The sequence below is a fragment of the Macrobrachium nipponense genome, chromosome 3, assembly GCF_015104395.2.
Source record: "Macrobrachium nipponense isolate FS-2020 chromosome 3, ASM1510439v2, whole genome shotgun sequence".
Lineage (NCBI taxonomy): Eukaryota > Metazoa > Arthropoda > Malacostraca > Decapoda > Palaemonidae > Macrobrachium > Macrobrachium nipponense.
Genome location: NC_087202.1, coordinates 60,250,590 through 60,263,181, shown reverse-complemented (window position 1 = coordinate 60,263,181; position 12,592 = coordinate 60,250,590).

Genomic DNA, 12,592 nt, shown 5'->3' with positions numbered 1-12,592 from the left:
ACTGGTTGTCAGTGGTGTGTAGAAAGGGGAGAAGTCTCACAAGAAGAACCGACTCAAGTATCTTCGATGCAATAGTTGTGATTGCAATTGGCCGGTAGTTGCCAGTGTCAGATTGAATAGGGCAGCTAGCAAAATGTAAATTATCGGATGACAGAATTTGAAAGCTTCTGCGGGAAGACCATCACAGCCGGGCGATTTATTATTAGGTATGCTGTTAATGGCATCGCTGATGTTACCTGGCGTAATACGGTCTGCAAAATGAAATTGAATGTTGTCATTAAGGAGGTTATCTACATCCCTTCGGGAAGCTTGATCATTTATGCAATTCAGGATATTGTTGAAGTGATCGCCCCACATACTTGTGATAGCTTCGTCTCCGACTGCTTCCCCTACTCTCTGTGATAGCTTTTTAGTTTTGGTATTTAAGGACTGGATATCTTCCAAAGACGAGGGTAATCAGCAGATTCAAAGTTTCTAAACATTGCATCGGCTCTTAGTTGTTTTTCATTTAACCTGCAGTGCTTAAGAGCAAGTTTGAATTGCGCTCTCGCCTGCCTCATTAGTAATGCAGTGTGTCCTTCCCTCGGGCTACCATTTTGCCTCAACAGTAAAAACATTTCTCGTGAGTATGTATACAGATCTTTAACCAAGCCATCCCAACCAGGTATATTGCGAGAATTACCTTGACGAAATCTAAAGGCAGTCCTGCCCGAAGCAAGCATAGCGGAGATTATGTTTGAATAAAATTTATTCAGATCCCTCCTGTGGTGGTCATTTCTACATTTTGTGTTGGTACAAAGAAAGGCGTCAGCCGGTTGAACTATTGACCGCAACCTGGTTTCCGTGGTCGCCCTAAAGTATCTGGTTTTCTGTTGGTTTTTAAACTCCCAGTTAACCGCTGGTGGGCGGTCAGTTGTGGAGATGTGATGCAGTGGTCCAGCCACGAGGTTGTAATTACGTCCGCTCTATTATGTACATATGAGTAGGAGAAGGGAGGGAGGAGCATTACATAGCTAATTTGGAGAGCGTGATTTTGACAGAAGCGAGTAAGTTCATTATAAAATTGTTTTGTGGGGTGAGAATTAAGGTCCCCTATTATACAAATATGATCAGCAGGAGAATCTTGAATAATACTGTGTAACTCCCCCAGGATCATGCAGTAATGATCAAAATTATTGTTATTTTCCCATGGCATATAAACATTAATTATTAGGATTTTAGAGTTCCCTACTGTCACTTGAAGCCCCAGCAATCTGTCACTCCTGTAGGTCATCACCTTTATCATATTGTCTAATGATCTGTGCCATAGGAAATAAAGTCCCCCTTTCTGGCGACTGGCTATGATTTGATCTGTAACTTGCATCGATGAAGTCGAGAAGGTTCTAAAGTCTTCATGAATTGAATCGCAGATGACAAGGTCATGTAGCCATAGGAGCGTTTCTTGCAATGCAATGATGCCGTTGAAATTTTAACAAGTACAATACTGATTTTAATTCCCAAAAGTTAAATAACAAGGATTTTAATATCTGCTGATGGACCACGATGAGCGTATTCACCCCAAACTGGCTCGACTTCATAAAGAACCCTCTACTTATGTGATGAAAAACACCGTTTAACTACAGACCGTTATGATTCATCACACTCTCACATGCGACTGCTTCCCCTACTCTCTGTGACAACTTTTTAGTTTTGGGATTTAAGGACTGGATATCTTCCAAAGACGAGGGTAATCAGCAGATTCAAAGTTTCTAGACATTGCATCGTCTCTTAGTTGTTTTTCATTTAACCTGCAGTGCTTAAGAGCAAGTTTGAATTGCGCTCTCGCCTGCCTCATTAGTAATGCAGTGTGTCCTTCCCTCAGGCTACCATTTTGCCTCAACAGTAAAAACATTTCTCGTGAGTATGTGTACATATCTTTAACCAAGTCATCCCAACCAGGTATATTGCGAGAATTACCTTGACGAAATCTATAGGCAGTCCTGCCCGAAGCAAGCATAGCGGAGATTATGTTTGAATAAAATTTATTCAGATCCCTCCTGTGGTGGTCATTTCTACATTTTGTGTTGGTACAAAGAAAGGCGTCAGCCGGTTGAACTATTGACCGCAACCTGGTTTCCGTGGTCGCCCTAAAGTATCTGGTTTTCTATTGGTTTTTAAACTCCCAGTTAACCGCTGGTGGGCGGTCAGTTGTGGAGATGTGATGCAGTGGTCCAGCCACGAGGTTGTAATTACGTCCGCTCTATTATGTACATATGAGTAGGAGAAGGGAGGGAGGAGCATTACATAGCTAATTTGGAGAGCGTGATTTTGACAGAAGCGAGTAAGTTCATTATAAAATTGTTTTGTGGGGTGAGAATTAAGGTCCCCTATTATACAAATATGATCAGCAGGAGAATCTTGAATAATACTGTGTAACTCCCCCAGGATCATGCAGTAATGATCAAAATTATTGTTATTTTCCCATGGCATATAAACATTAATTATTAGGATTTTAGAGTTCCCTACTGTCACTTGAAGCCCCAGCAATCTGTCACTCCTGTAGGTCATCACCTTTATCATATTGTCTAACGATCTGTGCCATAGGAAAGAAAGTCCCCCTTTCTGGCGACCGGCTATGATTTGATCTGTAACTTGCATCGATGAAGTCGAGAAGGTTCTAAAGTCTTCATGAATTGAATCGCAGATGACAAGGTCATGTGGCCAGAGGAGCGTTTCTTGCAATGCAATGATGCCATTGAAATTTTAACGAGTACAATACTGATATTAATTCCCAAAAGTTAAATAACAAGGATTTTAATATCTGCTGATGGACCACGATGAGCGTATTCACCCCAAACTGGCTCGACTTCATAAAGAACCCTCTACTTATGTGATGAAAAACACCGTTTAACTACAGACCGTTATGATTCATCACACTCTCATATGCGAAAGCTGAGAATTCCACATTCAGAAAGTGAATGGCGCGAACAACTAATGAAAGCAGTTGACTCGCGAGTTTCCAACAAAGGGAAACTGTCTGTGAGTTTGTGATGTCTCAGGACAACCAGAATGATCAATGGCATCATTAATATCTTCTGACCTAAACTAGGACACCGACCGACCTTACGTCGAAGTTCAGAAAATCCAAATGGCTTAAATGAGTCGGAACATTTATTGACGGAGCCTTAAAGTCAATTCTCTCAAGGAGTACAATGAGGAAAGCTGCAAAAATCGGTAAGCGGGAAAAGCGAAGGAAAAATTATGTACAGATTTAAGTAAACAAGATGAACAACCTAAGATACTAAAATTTGTGAAAATAAAAACTCAAGTAAGCGAAGAATGGTAGGTAGCGACGGGAAAAATGAAAGCGATATTTGGAAATGTTAACAATTAAGATAAAAAGATGCATGTTTAGCTGATAGCAAGTAATCAGATTATATACAGTTATTGAAGAAATTGACAAATATCAAGTACATTTCCACCTACAACGCTGGTAACACAGCTTCTAAATATGAGAAGGTGGATGAAGAGAAAAAGGTCTCACTCACTTACTTTTAATGTATTTTCCAAATAATTTTACAACTGCCAAGATATCATATCAAACCAGACAGTGGGGAATGATGCAATGTGGAGGAGAAAACTGTAACGACAACATACACAGCACGATGGAGGAGATGCTGATAAAAATGAAACATGCAAAGTTAATATCACTAATTAATATCTAAAATAATTTCGTCGCACTAGAGCATAAGCGGTTGCTCTCTCTCTCTCTCTCTCTCTCTCTCTCTCTCTCTCTCTCTCTCTCTCTCTCTCTCTCTAACTCAGGAAATTCAGCCAGAACCGACAGATGTTGGGAAAGGAAAACGGAGATCGATGTCTGACTCGTGTCATGTTGCAGGGACGTGTGCAGAGAATATGTAACGTCATGTCTGTTATTCGCCAACTGACAGAGGATATTACTGCTCTTATAAACTAAGACATCGCACCTGAATTGTCATGAATTGCGAAATTGCAGCATTATCTTGAATATCTCCTATCAGAACCATAGATATGATATAGATTAAAGTGAATTTTCCTTGAATTTTCCTACAGGGCAAGCGAGAAAATACAGGTAATAGGATAAATTAGTTTGTCCCTTTACAAAACAAGCTAACTGTGTCCTATTAACTGTATTTTCTCGGTTGTTCTGTAGGTAAATTCATGAAAAATTCACCTCAATCTGCTGTGCCCTAAGACCAGAATGATTATTTGATTAATTATTACTATATGAAGTCGAATACATTGTTTGAGGTAAAAGGGATGACTTATTTGTAGATACTGAATATATACCAGTATAATGTAGTACATACTCATCAAACAATAAGTTCGTGAAAACTCATGGCTTAAAAAAAAGAAAAAGAAAAAAAAAAAAAATACACACACCCTCATTAGCTGAATAACAGTAGAACAGGCTAAGTTGAAATAAGTAATATAAACAAAAAGTTCTGTTTCAAGTTTGTGAAGAAGGGAAAACTCGATCATGAATGATGTCTCCAATTGCAACAAGCTATTTTGTGTTCCAAACTCAAGCTTCCTATTCAAGAAAAATGGATTTTACAATCGCAAAATTAGTGCACAGTGCTTTAGTGAAGAGTTACTACTGCATATGAAGAGAGAGAACGGTTGCCTTTAGTATGCTGTTCTATCTTGAAAGAAGATACGCACCAAATCACTTATGATTTGCTAAATTATAATGTATAATAGCAAATTATACCATTAGATGAAAACATATGCGTACATGAAATTATGCAAACATACACAAAGTTGTATATGAATATTAAAAAATAAATATTTATGTCCATCAGGAAGACATCATTAAAGTCCGGGTTTTACTTTCCTTGCGTGCTTTTCCTACAGTGATATACGCGGTGAGGGAAGAAGGTCGAAATTAACACACCGTAACTCGAACCTCACATTTAAGAAGTCCTGATGTCGAGGGGTTGCATGACTACCAGTTCAGATGAGGAACCTTCAAAGCCTCAACTTTTGTCTTTTCTACTTGGTATTCAAAATGGGTAATGAAGTGATGACGAGAGAGAGAGAGAGAGAGAGAGAGTGAGAGGTTTAACGGTAAATGCTGTTTATACAAACTTTTTTGCACACGATTATATCTCTAGAAGTCTTGATACTTATGCTTAGATTATCAAAAGACAGGGATCGACAGCTGACTGGGAATATATTCACACAGGGGTATGCAGTTCTTTCTGATGGAACATTTATGTTTTATTCTTGTGCCAACGGATGTATTCCCAACGTTCTTCGAAGCTGCAGGAGCACCATGAAATTAAATCTTCCTAGACAGTTCCGTAATTTACGAAATATATGAAAAGCTACTTAATGTTATTAATAAAAACATCTCCATAAACACTAAAATATAAAAGATAAATTTTGAGGGTGGGAGGATTGTAGTGTTAAGTGTCCACTGTTTCATCATGACTCCCTAGTCATCTGCTCTGCCCTGCATTCTGTTGCCCTCCCTTTCCTTCCGAACAGAGAGAGAGAGAGAGAGAGAGAGAGAGAGAGAGAGAGAGAGAGAGAGAGAGAGAGAAACATGAAATATCTTTATTTAGTAAGACAGATGATACTCTAACTGATTACTATAGCTCTTTTTTCATCTACAGAGAATATATTATTATAATGAAGAAAGCCATCACGAAGATTGGATAGATAAGCCAAGTGGATGAATGCCATAAGCGAGAGCTCCTCATTTATGAGAATACTTTTACTGTGGGAGATATGGCAAATTTTATTATTCTCTCTCTCTCTCTCTCTCTCTCTCTCTCTCTCTCTCTCTCTCTCTCTCTCTCTCTCTCTTATAATCACACACAATCACAGTCTGCTTTCTGGAAGTCTCAATGACTCCAGCAATTAGTGACGTCAGTTAATTGCCACGAGAAAAAAGGAAGAGAAATGGAACTCCAGGAAATTGCCCAAGCGGGATTAATTCCAGACAAAGTAAAATATGGACTGATGAATGAGTCCTGGTTACTAAAAATTAAAAGTCGATTAAGAAAAGCTGAAGGAAAACTGTCAAACAGAAAAAAAAAACCGATGGCTAACATACACATGCAATATAGCAGTAACTTTTACAAATACCTGAAGATATAATAACTACTCACGCACAAAACAAGAATCGTACAAAAAATACACCCACAGAAAAGCAACAGTGTGTTGGAAATAAAAAAGAGCGATTAAAGTTTACCTGAATTTAGCTAGCATAAAATACCAGTATTATTACGATAATTTGGTAGGTGATTACGACAAAATTGATCGCTCATGAGAAACAAGGTGGGGGGGGGGGGGGGGGGGTTTTGCCATACCAGAAAAGGCAAAACATAAATTGTTTTAATGCGCTGCTATCTATCTTCGTTCATACAACGAACGTCATATTTCTAGCCATAAATTATGAAACGATTATCTAAGAACCTTTTCACTAATGAATATATTTAGGAAAATCACCACCATAATTCTCTTAACAAATGTAAGGATGAAAATCGTATATTTTAAATAAAATTGCTTTGTTAGTTGGAGGACATTTGCAGCAAAATAAAATGAGGACATGTTAAATACATGTCTGCTTATAAGACAATGAACATACATACGTATGTTTATATATATATACATATTATACATCAAGCTACGAATGTCTTTTAATATCCAATTCGCTCTACCTCGGAATGAACATATTTTCATATATGTTAACCGAAGGGGAATTCTTTTTTAGTTGATAATAATTCGTCCTCTCGTGGGTTCGAACCAATGCCCAGCGGACAGAGGAGATATTAGGACTTCAGTGACATTATCGACTCGGCCATTAACGAAGCAAGTGAACATAAGACGGGTAAAGAGGGAGAGAAAAGGAAAATACGGGTAAAGAATTATGGCTATAAGTTACACCAAACATGTAGGAACATTACTTATTCTCTCTCTCTCTCTCTCTCTCTCTCTCTCTCTCTCTCTCTCTCTCTCTCTCTCTCTCCCTGAAGAAGAGATATTGGCGGCTGTGTTTGTATACGAAATGGCGACTCATTCTCAAAATACCAAACAATAATCAGAATGAGGGTCAGGTCTTAAAACAGTTACATGGGATAAAGAAATAATTTCCTTAATGGAGCATAAATTCTATGCAAAAATTAATGTTAGCAAACCTGTCACACAAAAATATCTGGGGAGCAATGAAGGGAAAAGAGAAAATCTGAGAATAGTAAATCAGCAAAGAGGAGAAGAAACAATAATAATGCGGAACTATTATCGCCTGTACTTGTCTTTGAGATATGGATGTGACAGAACGACTCTCACTTAACCATACGCCAATGTTTTCACATTTTGCCAACGTACATAAGGACGGTAAAACGGCATACAACACATACACAACCCTCTTCAAAACATACATTAGAAACAACGCTGCTATTTACCTATCTCTGGATATATGCAACGAAGGAGAGGATAGGTTGACTTTAACGATATGCTATAAATAACAGCTTTCCCATCACTTGATCGTGTTATCAACTTTTTATTAACTTGTGACACACCCAGTAAAATTCGTACACGCGGTTCAGAATAATTACGTGGTGTGGGACAAATTTAGATCTGAAATATACATGATATCGTCGGTACGCTTTATAGTGCAGCTAACTACTACGATCTGTCACACACTCGAGAGAGAGAGAGAGAGAGAGAGAGAGAGAGAGAGAGAGAGAGAGATCGAGAGAAGGTGCAGCAAACTGGTTTTCATATACTTGCCACACGCTAAGTTGGCGGTGATGGCCCGCCCACTTGATTAGTTCGAGTCCTTATCCGTATTTTCATAGAAAATATTTTGATGATATAATCCTCTTTCCATTTCCTATGTGAAATGTTAATTATTGGAGAACTAGAGTTAGAATTTCTTTCATAGAATTAAAATGTCATTCGGAGTAGGAAAAAATCATTTATTTATATTACAGGAAATCGAAGCCGAAGACGAAAAAAATTATTGTCGAATGTAAACAATTCGTTATTTCAGGGCATTATGATACATATATGAATTGAATAAAAACAAATAACACAAACCATGTTTCATAATAACTTTTATACTGTCGATTGCATACCTATAGATATGCTATAAGATTATATAAATCATAAGACACGATAAAATATGCATGATGGCAGTGGGGAGTGGAATGTCCAGATAAACAGCCATTCAGTGATCAGCTGATTCTGACAGCTCGCTCATCGTTGACAACTAGATTAAGTCAGTGTTGCCATCTTGATATTTTGCTACAGATAATTGTAAATTTCGTTGTGTTATAACCCAGTCTAACAATCTTTTTAGATCTGAAAGTTGCTGCAATTATGTGTAAACATATTTAGGTAAAATAAATATATATCTTGATACGTCAAACATTTAATTGACTCAACAAAAGAAAACAAATACCTCAAAATAACAAATTCATTCGTCATTGGTATTTTAAACATTTCATTCAAATTCAGCAATTACTTCAACCATCGCTTTCTAACTCCTCATGCGTCACTGGTGATGTATATAACCAATTTTTCAATTATATGGTCACGTGCCATATCACTTCTATAAATAACCTCCACTTCTCTTGTGTAACGCATACATGAACTCCAGTCCTCTGCTGTTACTCTGTCTATTGCACGTTTAGTTATATCTTCATTTTTTATTTGTGCCCAAATCAATTCTATGGGGTTGAATTCGCAATGATAAGGAGGAAGTCCAAGTACCTTATGGCCAGCATCTGGAGCGATTTTTCAATTTCATACTCCTGTAAGTACTTGTGCTGCTTTTCCACATCAAGGAGTTCGCATTTAGTAAAAGAAGGGTCATGAGCTATATTGTGTTTGGTTAACCAGGAGACAATTTCCGTTTGCTTTGAACTGCTGACGTTCTTGTTTGATATTTGGAATGATATGAAGCATTATGTAAGTTTCTAAGACAATGAGAGACCGAGCTGGAATGTTTGTCAGTAACTGTGTTTGAAACCATGATTGGAAGCATGTATGATTCATACTGTCATGGTAATCGCCCTTATTGCCAATTGTCGATTGAAAAATTAGCAATCCTCCAGATACGAATCCATTTTCTCCCCTAGCATGCACTATGATAAATCTAGCTCCTTTTCCCGTTTTCACTCCTGGACCAACAATTCCATCGGGTAATGTCCAGCATTTGTTCACACACTCGTTTTGATTGACCCATGTTTCATCCACGTATAATTCTGACCTTGTAGTGTCGGATTTTCGGTTTTCATCAATAAGTCTTAGATTTTTATTTCTTGCAAGAACAATATCGTTCCTTTCCATTAACAACTTCCTGCCACTTTCAACATTTTTATAGCGAAACACAATTTCCTTAACAAGCATGAGAAGGTACTTAGTATAATGCACCAGGGAAATTCTCAGGTGGCTCCTTCACCTTTTCCAGTAATTTCTCGATTATTGGAATTTCACCTCTTTCGTAGAAAGCCATTATCTCTCGGCGTACCACAATCCTTATCAAAATTATCCAAAGGTCCCATGACTGGCGATGTTCAGGTCCTAGGGGGTGGGGTGTATATTTCTCCACGCTTGTGTTGTTGCTTTATTCGCTGAATGGAACGGACAGATATTCTTGTTGCAGAGGCAGTCCTTTTTAGAATATCATCTTCGCATTCCTGATCATATTGCTCACGGAGATAGTTGAAGACCTTAATTACGACGATTTTCGTCTGGCTCATTATCCGTCTAATACGTTTGTTGTCTTTCAAGAAATCCTCCATTATTGAAGTCAAGACGCTCCTCCTTTATACTCCAGTGTATATATATCTCGGAATGGTTACTGTGCTGACAGCTGTTCTTTTTATTCTAGGTTAGCTCGGTTAACTACTGCGTTTGGAATTCCCTCCAATTTCAGTAACGTGCTATTCAAGTGATCATTTTGGCCCCCTACATGAGGCAATGCAGCAGTATACATACGAAGAAATAAATTACGACATGACAACACAAAATAAAATCCCGAAGAGGCTTTACCCAGATCTTCATACCGATGGGAAGGAGTAAGAAAAAAAGAAAAGAAGAGAAAGACACAGTCTGCACCCTTGTGAAAAGAGGGAATTGCAGATTTGGTGAAAGATGTTACTGCAAGCATCCTAAGGTATGTGACAATTATGAGATTTATGGCAATGTATGAATGGGCAGAGGTAAATAGCATGGTATTTAACTCTGATAAATTTGAATCAATAAATTATGAAGATAAAGAAGGAATGCTATATGCATATAGGGGACCTAATAACGAAACAATCGCAAATAAGGAAGCAGTTAAAGACCTTGGCGTGATGTTGAATAGGAATATGTTACGCAATGACCAAATAGCAATGCTATTGACAAAATGCAAAGCAAAAATGGGAATGTTGTTACGGCACTTCAAAACAAGAAAAGCCGAACACATTATTATGCTTTATCAAATGTATGTAAGTAATCCACTTGCATATTGCAACATGATATGGTACCCTCACTACCAAAAGGATATTGCACAAATAGAGTGTACAAAAGTCCTTTACAGCTTGAATAGAAGAAGTTAAGGGTCTTGATTACTGGGAAAGACTACAATTTTTAAAATTATATAGTCTAGAAAGGAGAAGAGGACGCTACATGATAGTACAGACATGGAAACAGATAGAAGGATTTGCCGAAAACATCATGGAACTAAAAATATCAGGAAGAGCAAGCAGAGGTAGATTAATTGTGCCCAAAACTATACCAGGAAAACTAAGGAAAGCACACAGGACATTGATCCACCACGCACCAGCATCGACAATGCAGCATCTATTCAATGCGTTGCTCATCTGAGGAACATACCAGGAGTGAGCGTAGATGTGTTTAAGATTAAGCTCGACAAATGTCTAAGCTGTATCCCAGACCATCCAAGATTGGAAGATGCAAAATATACCAGAAGATGATTAGCAATTCTCTGGTAGACATTAAAGGTGCCTCACACTAAAGGACCTGGGGAAACCCGAACGAGCTGTAAGGGCTGTAAGGTAAAGTACATAAGACGCGTGAGTTTCAAGCATTACAAATGTTATTTGGACACTGAAACTACTTTATTAATTTTATATAGCATCTCCGTATGTAAATGACTTTAATGATTGGCATGATTTTGACCTATATTTTATATATTTACCAGATATTGAAGATAAATGAATCAGACTGCATTCCAAAACGTGTAAAATCCTTGACTTTGACCAGTTGAATTATAATGTAATCATAATATTCTCAAATTAATCAGTCATGTTAATAATTTGACGTACTTTTTACTTTGCTTTAAAGATTATATTTGAGTGCTACAGAAAAACCACTTGAATTCGTACTTGCAAGCGCATTCAACACACTCAAATGAATAGCCACACGAACAGTTGTTGAATTGCAATCACAACTTTCGCTTAGAGAGGGGCGGGGCATCACCGCCAACTTAGCCTGTGGCAACTCTGGTCGTGAGTGTAATTTATACTAACCTTGAATCTTTCAGTTTTATCTTGACGAGGATTGTTATTCTAGGGATAATCACGGGATGGAAAAGTGTAACTGAATGAAAGGGCGTTTAATCAGGTGCCGAAGGACGGCAGGAGAAAAATCTAATGAAATTAACCATAATTTAAAACTTCTCTAACAATAATATTATGGAGAACAAAAGCTTGAGTGGAAAAAATATAATGTAATTAAACCAACCTCCCCTGCCTCTCTCTCTCTCTCTCTCTCTCTATTTAATATATCAATATATATATATATATCAATATATATATATCATATATATATATATATATATATATATTATATATATATATATATATATATATATTATATATACGTATATATATATATATAGTAATATATATATCTATATATAATATATATCTATATATATATATATATATATATATATACATATATATATATATATATATATAGATATATATATATATATATATATATATATATATACATATATATACATATATATATATATATATATATATATATATATATATATATATATATATATATATATACATATATACATATAATATCATATTATATATATATATATATATATATATCATATATATACTATCCATATATATATATATATATATATATATATATATATATATATATATATATATATATATCTATATATATATTATATATATATATATATATATATATATATATATATATATATATATAATATATATATATATAGTATATATATATATATATAGAATATATATATATATATATATATATATTTTTTATATATATATATATATATATATATATCAAATATATATACATTAATGTACGCTGCTTTATCCCTTAGTTAATAATTTATAAATGCCCCATTTGACTAAGGTTTAGCCACAATATAAACCTTTAGTACTTCCAAATACTGGTGATAGCTTCTCTCTCGCTTATCCGCAGGTAAACGCTCTCAGATCGTCGCCCAATGTCATGTCTGCAGCAGTTTTCTGCCATAAAAAGGGCAACACGACAGAAGTCGTCAGTCTTGTCTGCTTGAACCCACTGAAGACTA